Source organism: Poecilia formosa, unplaced genomic scaffold (assembly GCF_000485575.1).
Source record: "Poecilia formosa unplaced genomic scaffold, Poecilia_formosa-5.1.2 Scaffold2330, whole genome shotgun sequence".
NCBI lineage: Eukaryota > Metazoa > Chordata > Actinopteri > Cyprinodontiformes > Poeciliidae > Poecilia > Poecilia formosa.
The window spans coordinates 3,940-13,159 of NW_006802269.1; the positions used below are offsets into that span (position 1 = coordinate 3,940).

A 9,220-nucleotide genomic window follows, 5' to 3' on the forward strand; every position below is an offset into this window, starting at 1 on the left:
TTAACAATTTTTTTTATTTTTGTTACCTATGTTTTTTTGTTTTTTTTTTAGTTTAAATTTAGTATTTCTCTTCAATAGCTTCTAGGTCATGCGACCTATTGAGTCAAAATCAGTGTGAAATTGTTCTAATGGTCCATACAGATGAGGTACACTCATTTTTATTCGATTTGACCCTTGACAAAAAAACGAGAGCTTGTATAAGGAAAAGACAAAATAAAATATTTACTTGACAAAAACGTATGTTTAGAGGAAATGAAAAAAGAAATATACACATTTCTTGACAAAAACTCGTGTAAGGACAAGGAAAAGCTAAATATATATTTATGCTTTTATTTCTTATGTCAGTTTTGGTCCCCCATACTTTCATGCAAAAAAAAAGCTAAATAAATTAAATATAACCTATCCAGCCATACAGTCGCCATGAACTGTTACTATTCTCCCACATGGTTCGTCTCTGGCCACGAAGTGTATTCGTGGCCAGAGACGAACAGATCTACGTCTACATAGATCGTGGACCGTGCAACGATCCAAACAATATCCCTCAGTGCTGAGGCATCTTCTGCTGTTTTGGTTGAGCAAAGTAGGAGGGTATACCGCTCCAAGATGGCCACCGTATTTCCTGCGCTGGAGCGGCCAATGCGGGGTCTACTATGTTCTGCCAACCGCCATAAAAAGAAGTGCTCAGTGTTTGTGGAAGTAAACATGGAAGCTAACGGTGGAGCTTAGCTTGCACATGCGAAGTTGTTGTCTGACCGGAGCAACTTAATCCTCATTATAGTTCGTCAGGGTTGTTGTTTTTCTTTCTGCTTGCGTGTATCAGGACACAGAATAGTGACATTTGTCGAGTATTAATGACGTTCAGGTCGGATGAATGTGACCTGGACGTTAGGTAATATTTGATTCAGATACGTATCGGATACCCAAGTGGCCTGGGTTGCATTCGAAAAAAATTCTACCTGTGTTGTTCAGACCGTCATGAAAAAATCTGATACAGGTTGCATTATCTCAAAAAAATTGGAATTGGGTCACTTCAGGCTGCAGTGCGAACACAGCCCAAGTGGCTTTATTTCAGTCGTCACTTCTGTGGGCTGTATTGTGACCAAGCTACGAGCATTTTTAATTATGAGAATGCAGTCATATTAGCAGAATAACGATGCTTTTTTGCCCCAGAAGAACATCTTAAAATACGAGGAGTTATTTTATCAAGAAAAATCTTAGGTCGATCTGACGAAACCAGCTCAGTCCATGTGGTTCCGACACATTTGTCAGTGGTTAACCACTGACAAATGTTGTGACAGGCCAAGGGTTAGGGTTAACACCAATAATGTTGTTCTACAGACATATGTACTTCCTTTGAGGAACGCTCATACTAGCAGGAGTAGCAGCAATAAGACCCTCCTCCTAGTTGTTTATTTCTGACCATAAGGGTGTATTTTTGCAGTAGGACTATAGGGATCAGGGTGAGAAACTCAGTTTTTCTCACAAATGATCTGTCTTACTGCCAAGGCATTCTGACACAAACATATTTCTTAAATGATACAGCTTTAAGTTGTAGTGGAAAAGCAAGAAACAAACCAACAATAATATTGCTCAGAGCAAGTAACACAGATGCATATTTATAACTATATAATAAACACAGATTCAAGGGAACTTTTATGAAGTCATCAAGTTAATTATTGTTATTGAAGAAGATTTTTGATGTTTTTGATTAAATCCATTTGAGCAGCTTTTCCGTGGAACGGCACAGGGTAAGTGAGCAGCTTTAGTTGTGGGCCATGGGAGGAGGGCTCCCACTCTCCTCCATCAGGTCTTCATGAAGCCTCTCTCCCCTGCTGCCCCTCCTCGTTCCCCAGCACAAAGCTCCCTCCCCTGCCTCTCAGACTTTCCTTTACTCCATAACTTCGGTTCGTTTCCGAACACTAAATCAGCCCCGATCCAACCTATCGGTGATCCAGCTGGAGTCGCATCTGGAGCGATGGGGGAACATGGCTTTGAGGTCGGGCTTTGGGCTTTCTTCTGACAGGTAAATTGACCAAGTTCTCCTTTACTGTCGAAGGCTCTTCATGGTCGACGGGCGCAGGGCTGCCTGTGTCCTGTGGATGCGGCTTACCAATACCACGAATCTCTGCCTAATATTGGGTTGTTTTGCGTGAGTGGTTAGTTTGAAACTGAAAAGTCACGGAGAGTGATGTGTGGAGGTGTGAGATGTTAAAAAGAGAGTCTCAGAGAGTCTCAGAAAGGAGGGAGTAAGAAGGTGAAAGTTGGAGAAAGAAAAGGTGGCGAGACAGCGGCGGAAGGGACGGCTTCTCATGGAACAAGTAGTTCTGTTTAGTGCCGTTCGGGTCCACGGTGGAACCGGTGGACCGGGGCAAAATTACGATGATGGACAGTCGAGTATTCATCGTGGTTTTAGTGATTTAGTTAATAAACCTTCACTGTGACAAAAGCTCACAGGAATCCCACTTCTAGTGAACAACAAGGAAACCCGATTAACTCTAGTTTCATTATGACACACTCAACTTTATATATAGTTTACTTGCTTAGTAAAGCATATTTAAAAATGTACATCTAACAGAGTTTCAGATAATAATAATAATAATAATAATAATAATAATAATAATAATAATAATAATAATAGAACATGTCTTTATTACAGTTATTGTCACGTGGGCTAATTTTTTTGATTAAAAAAATGCAAAATAGTGAAGAATTACACAGAATTTTTTAAAAACGTTTTTCAAAAATAAACTAAGTTTAAAATATTTCAAGAAGCGAAAGATTTTCTGTACCAAACTGAAGAAATTAATTTAAAAAGCAAATGAAACCGTACGTGCTTTGTAGCGCATGCGCAGCATGGACAAAGAACACAGTCTGGCTTCTCTTCACTCAACAGTAGCTTGACAGGAAGACGGACAACGGTCACCTATGCCACAAAAATCTAAAATAAATTTTAAAAAAAAGTATATTTGGAAGCACCAAAGTCTGTTTTTGAGTAAAAGAAGGTAATTGGATGTTCTGACAAAAGAAAATAGTTGAACCTACTTAGTTGAATTACTTGAATTGGTAACAAGCAATTAAATTAAGTTCATCCAACTTAATTTATTAAGTTGGTTTAACTTGACAGCTTTAAGTCAGTCTTACTCAAATTGTTTAGTTTGACAAACTCAACTTAAATAAAGAAGTAAACAAAAATATTTTTAAAGTTTTTTTTTGGCTTTTGGCTCATGTGAGCTTTATTTTAGAGTAGTTAGACAGGAAGGTGAGTAATAAAAAATGGGGAAGATATGCGGCAAAGATCATCAGGCTGGGAGTCGAGCCTACCACAGCCACGTCAAGGACTAAAGCCTCCTTATGTGGGTTATGCGCTACAGTCAAAGTGGAAAGTTCTTTTTTTTTAATCAATTTCAACAAACAGATAATTTCTAAAGATAATCATAAAGACAACATAGTCATTTATTATGAAACAAACAATATTAGATTTTGTCAAATGCCATCATCAAAGTCATCAAGCAAATAGACATCAAATATGTTGATCAATGTTCAACATACTATTAATCAAAGGCAAATCTAAATAGGAATGTTTTGAGCCTTGATTTAAGGCAACTCTGTGTTTGGGCTGTTTTGCATTTTCCTGGAAGTTTGTTCCACATTTGTGGTGCATAGAGGCTGAATGCTGCTTCTCCATACTTGGATAGTGGTTCTGGTTATTTTTGATGTACTGAGCGGAAAAATCAGTGAATTTCACCTTTTTGTGTTCTGTTTTTAATATTAATACATGCAGTGAAGCGGTGCTAGTTTTTTTTTGTTTGTTTGTTTGTTTTTTTTTCCTTTATTCACTGTCAGAATCAGCACAGTGTCATAGCTCTACATTAAGTGTGGTTTCAATAGGCTCTTGTGACTTTTTGTACTCTCACACTTTTTGCCATGGATCAGTTGATGCCTTTCTGTTGCTGCTTTGACTAAAAAGAATTGAATTAATTTTTAAAGTTATGCTCATGGTCTACTAGAAGAAAATCTTGTAGGCTCTGATTTGAGTACATAGATCTGAAACAGGTATGAAATAAAAGTAAGAATGAATGAAATGACAATGTTTAGGTGTAAAATAGGGGACTAAGTTAGAACCTTCTGCAATATTATAGTCTTTCATTCCCTCCCACACATTCTGTGAACATATACTTTACATTCATTTTTAACAGAGCAACAAAGCTCAAGATACATATTTGAGACTACATTATCAGTATTGAAGCACATTTAAAATCTAATAGTTTTTTAGCTCAAACTTTAGCAATTTACAAAGATTTCAGTCCACAGCAATGTGAATAAAGCTTTTTTATTCTTTTACAGGTAGTGGCTGCAAGTGAACTATCTTTTGAATACAAGTCTAACATTCAAATATGTTGGTTTTTAAGGGCAAATCTTGAACCATTTAAAAGATATAGAATTGACAGAAAATTAACCATTTTTAATAAGCCTATAACTAAATCTCTCACCATCTACAAGGATAAAAGTAGCTGTTTTTTAGTGACCTAATTTGAGATCTATCCAGTCATTTTAACTCAAGGTGATTGCCTTCGCAGTCATGCTTCAGTGTGATAAATTAGTCCGCACTCTTCAGCCTCATGTTCACTACAAAGGAATGTAACCTCTTCAGGGGTCAAACGTCAAATTAGCTTGAGGAGGAATACCAGCTTTACATGTCATCCTGGGTTAAAATTTTATGTGTACTGGGATTCCTGACTCCTGTCTTAAATTCATTTGGATCCCATCTGAACTTTTCCACTGAGCCAAAACTTGAAATAAGTCATGGAATTTACTGGCCAGTTCCGAGCAGGACTATTGGGCCATTGTGAAGCTGTAGGGTTTGGTTTAAGGCTTGTTTGTCTTTGTCTTAACCAGAATAATGTATCTACAGGCATTTATGATGCAACTCAGTAATGGCAGATATGAGTATGGAAAGCCTGCATCATCAGGCCTACAGCTGGATCTCATTATTCAAGGAATGCAGGGCTTTTGTACGAAAACTCTGGCTGGCCTTCTCTAATCCTCTTTTCTCCCTCTCAGCTGAACTCCTTCGGCAATGCAGCAGACCCCTCTCTGATGAGACGATGAGAACCCACACCCGTGGGGCCCCCACAGTCTTCTTCATAAGTCTGCTGTGGCCCCTGCTTGCTCCAGTTCCTGCAGCTGAAGTGGACCCTGGCGGGGGAATTCCCTTCATGGGAGGCAACTATGACAGTCATCCCATGTTGTACTTCAGCCGTGGGGATGTGGAGGAGCTACAGTATGCAGCGGCAGGAACTCATCGACAGATGGCCAGGAGGATCCGGGAGGCCGGGGAGACCATGCTGGAGCACCCAGAGGAATACCTGCCCCCTTGGAGTCCCATGGAGTTCACTGCCCGCTGGAATGAGGTCTATGGCAACAATTTGGGTGTCCTATCCATGTTCTGCCTGCTATACCCGCACAGGGCCGGGGCCCTCGACCTGGTCAAGGACTACATGGAGAGGATGGCGGCTCAGCCTAGTTGGTAGATTTTCTGTTTTAATTTACTTGCAACAATGAGATGTGAACTGATGTATAAAAGTGTGGTCACTCTGAAAGTGAATGTTAAATGGTATCCACCTTCCTTCATTGTATTTTTACCCAGTAACCCAGTATTTTAACCCTAAGCAGTTGTAGTCTCTCAGCACCACAGGCCTTCTGATTCTGCAAAACATTCTTTCCAGCTGGCACGTATGCAACAGTAAACTTGTCCAACTCCTTTTCTGGTTCATGACTGGCTGTCTGCTATTGATATACAACTAACCACTTATCACTGTAGTTTGGGTTAGCATTAGGGGACAGGTTACGGGGTACGGGATATGGTTGGATGTAAAGGCTAGGATTATGGGGTAGGGTTAAGTTTGGGTGTCAGAGCATTAGCGTAAAGAATGTCTTCTTCAGAAAAGGATTGGAGTTGGTGGACCTGATGAAGATGTCTTCCCCATAGTCTCCTGTCATAGTCTCCAGGGTGTTCTCATGTGCTTCTGTGGGCAGAACTTTAGTAAAGCTTCTTTTGGGGCAGATAAAGCTGTAGTTCAGGAAATATGTTGAGCAGCTGTTTGCTGCAGGTCCCCTCCCCCACTCCTCCAGGGAGAGGAAATGAAATGTTCAGATGTGAGCTGAATAGTCAGTAAATGGTAAATGAATTTTTGGGTTGAGTACAATCTTTTTTTTACTCAAATTACACTGAAAAAAATAACTGTTGGATTAAAATAAAAAAATAATGGAAAGGATTTCCACCTGATTACTTTGCTTTGTTTCAGCACTATGTAATTCTGTTACTCCAATTTAAAGCAATTGTGTTGGTTCAACTTAACTTTTGAGGTTGATTCAACTCATGTACTTTAGTTGGACCCAATGTTATTTAATAGAGCCAGACCAACTACTTTGCAATGTTTTGGACCAAATAATTTACTTTACTTGATTAAGTTGAATGCAAATTTAGTTGATACCAACTTATTTTACAGTGGTACCTTCGCACTACTTAATTAAGTTAATACAACCCATGACAATTAAGTTAGCTCAACAAACATGCTTCATGCTGAAAGAAAGCTATGTAATCGTGTGGAAATCCTTTCCATGATTGAATTACATTAATTCAAAGACATGTTTTTAAGTGCTACTAAATTAAGTGTTTTAAGACTGCACTGGGTGTCAGGGTAGAAAGAACACTCAACAATTAGAAAGGGTACAACAGAACACATTACTACAAAAGGAATAAACTCATGGCAGATGGCAACCCATTTGAACATCCATTTAAGCTAGTTTCAATTAATAGTTTAAATAAAACCTTTAATGTCAGTGTTTAATTAGTAACCTGACAGTCATGTTTTTGGACTGTGGGAGGAAACCGGAGAACCCAAAGAGAACCCACCATGCACAGGGAGAACATGCGAACTCCATGCAGAAAGACCCCAGGCCAAACTAAATCACATTTTATCAAAATAAGTGGCCTAGAATAATTGTTCATCTAACCCTAACCCTATGTCTATGGTGCTGAAGACGACGAGCGAGATCGCGGAAGATCACGCGATATCATGGGAAATCACACGAGATCACGCGAGATAAATGGAAACGTAGTCTTCTCATAACTGCCGCCATAGACATAATATAAGAGTAGACCCCGCATTGGCTACTCCAGCGCAGGAAATACGGCGGCCATCTTGGAGCGGTATATCCTCCTACTTTGCTCAATCAAAACAGCAGAAGATGCCTCAGCACTGAGGGATATTGTTGTTCTGATCGATGGATTATTGATGTGAGGGCTCCACAGACAACGTTTCACAAGTAAGATGGACATATTATTGTGTATATATTGTGATTAGAATATTACTTTACTGTATTTATGTCCACCGGCGAGATACCAGTTAATATTAGCTACAGTGCTTGGTGTAATACGGGTTCAGCCCCGCTATGAAGGCTAACTGAGATTCTGTGAATCTAAATAAATTATTATTCTCTAACATTGACTTAGATTATCTGACACAAGGGCCTATATTAGAAATGAAACAATATAACACATATTATAAAACTTATATTGTGTTATAACATTCACTGGCAAAGTTTACACAGGTGGTAAAGACTCTTTCAAAACAAAAACGGAAGATTTAGGACGTATCTTACTTTTGACAGTTTCCTAAAGACACGATGTGAGGAAGAAGAGGGAGAAATCTATAAAGAGAGACGGATTCACTGCAGCACGGATGAATCTCACATCGGATTTTGGACTCGTCGGCTGAAAAACATATACATCTATCTCTCTGTCTGTCTGTCTGTCTGTACATTGTTGTTGGATACATATAAACATGTATCCATATTATTCAGTATTAATCATTATTTATTTGTGTTTGTAGTTATATAAATAAATATTGATATTACTAAATAATTTATTAAATAAATTATGAACGGCTGTGTGCTTTGTAATATGCTCTTCATTCATCGATATCAGAATATTCCATTCCTATTCTATATTATAGCCACTAAGCATATTTAAATATGAACTATGTATTAAAAACATACTTAAAAAAATACAATTGTTTATAAATGTTGCTTTGATAGATGTTTGAATATGGTTTCCAGTAACAAAAAAGTGTGTTATGATCGATTAAATGCGCTGATACGTCATTGTGCTGCTAAACACATAACGCTGAGTGGAGTGGTGGACCGCTCCAAGATGGCCGCCCTAAATCTCGTCAGCGACAATAGGCGAGAGCGGTCCATGAGGGTCTATTCTTATATTATGTCTATGGCTGCCGCTGGAGTTTTCCCGGCATTCAAAACGATTATCTCGCGTGGCCTCGTGTGATTTCCCAGGATCTCGCTTCGTCTTCAGCACAAGATCAGTCTGACTAAATTGAATCATGTTATCGCAACATGATTAAATTTCACAAAAGTTAAGTTGTCGAACTTCTTGTTTATCCAACATGATTTTATCACGTTTTCATTTGAAACATGAAATTATTGTGTTAAAAGTACATGATATTCTTTTGTTTACGTAATAACCCCCTAAGTTCATTTTTTTGAGTGTAGAATAGCATTACTTCAACATATGTTTGCTGAAGTAAAAAGTAGCCGTTCAAGAAATTACTCAAGAGTAAAAGAGCATTTGGTAAAAAGTCAAGAACTCATGTTCTGAGTAACTGATGAAATGATCAATTATATAATATTTTAAAATGACATAATCGGATGTATCAAATTATAAAGCTAAGTGGAAAATTTGCTATTTTAAGGACCAAAAGTACAATAATTCTTTTAAGTAACAAAAAATTACAGAATCGGACAAAATATATATATATTTTCCAAATTAGTTTCTTTAAATATAAAACTTACGAATTTTTTTTTTTTTTTAAATAGAGGAAATGTAATTGAGTACCTAACTATGAATAGTCAAGACTGAGTCTCAGGTTCCAGGTGACCAGGGCCGTGCAGAGACCACTAAAGGGGCAGGTGCTCAAAAAACAAAACAAAAAAACAAAGGGCACGTCTAACCGCATTCCAGGACAGAATATAAACAAAGTCACTCAGCTTTCAGTTTAATAAACAATGATAAATTACAAAATTGTGAGATATACAGTCAAAGCTAAGGAAAATCTCTATACAGAGCATACAACTATGCATATGTAAGATATTTTATTAGTAATTTCTTTCTGCAGGTCTATTATGTTATAGGAAAGTATTG

General features: G+C 38.0%; 1 pseudogene; it reads left to right on the forward strand.

The window, feature by feature from the left end:
• The first annotated feature begins 1,838 nt into the window (after positions 1–1,838).
• LOC103133169 (dermatan-sulfate epimerase pseudogene) lies at positions 1,839–6,189 on the forward strand (annotated as a pseudogene).
• The last annotated feature ends 3,031 nt before the right edge of the window (positions 6,190–9,220 follow it).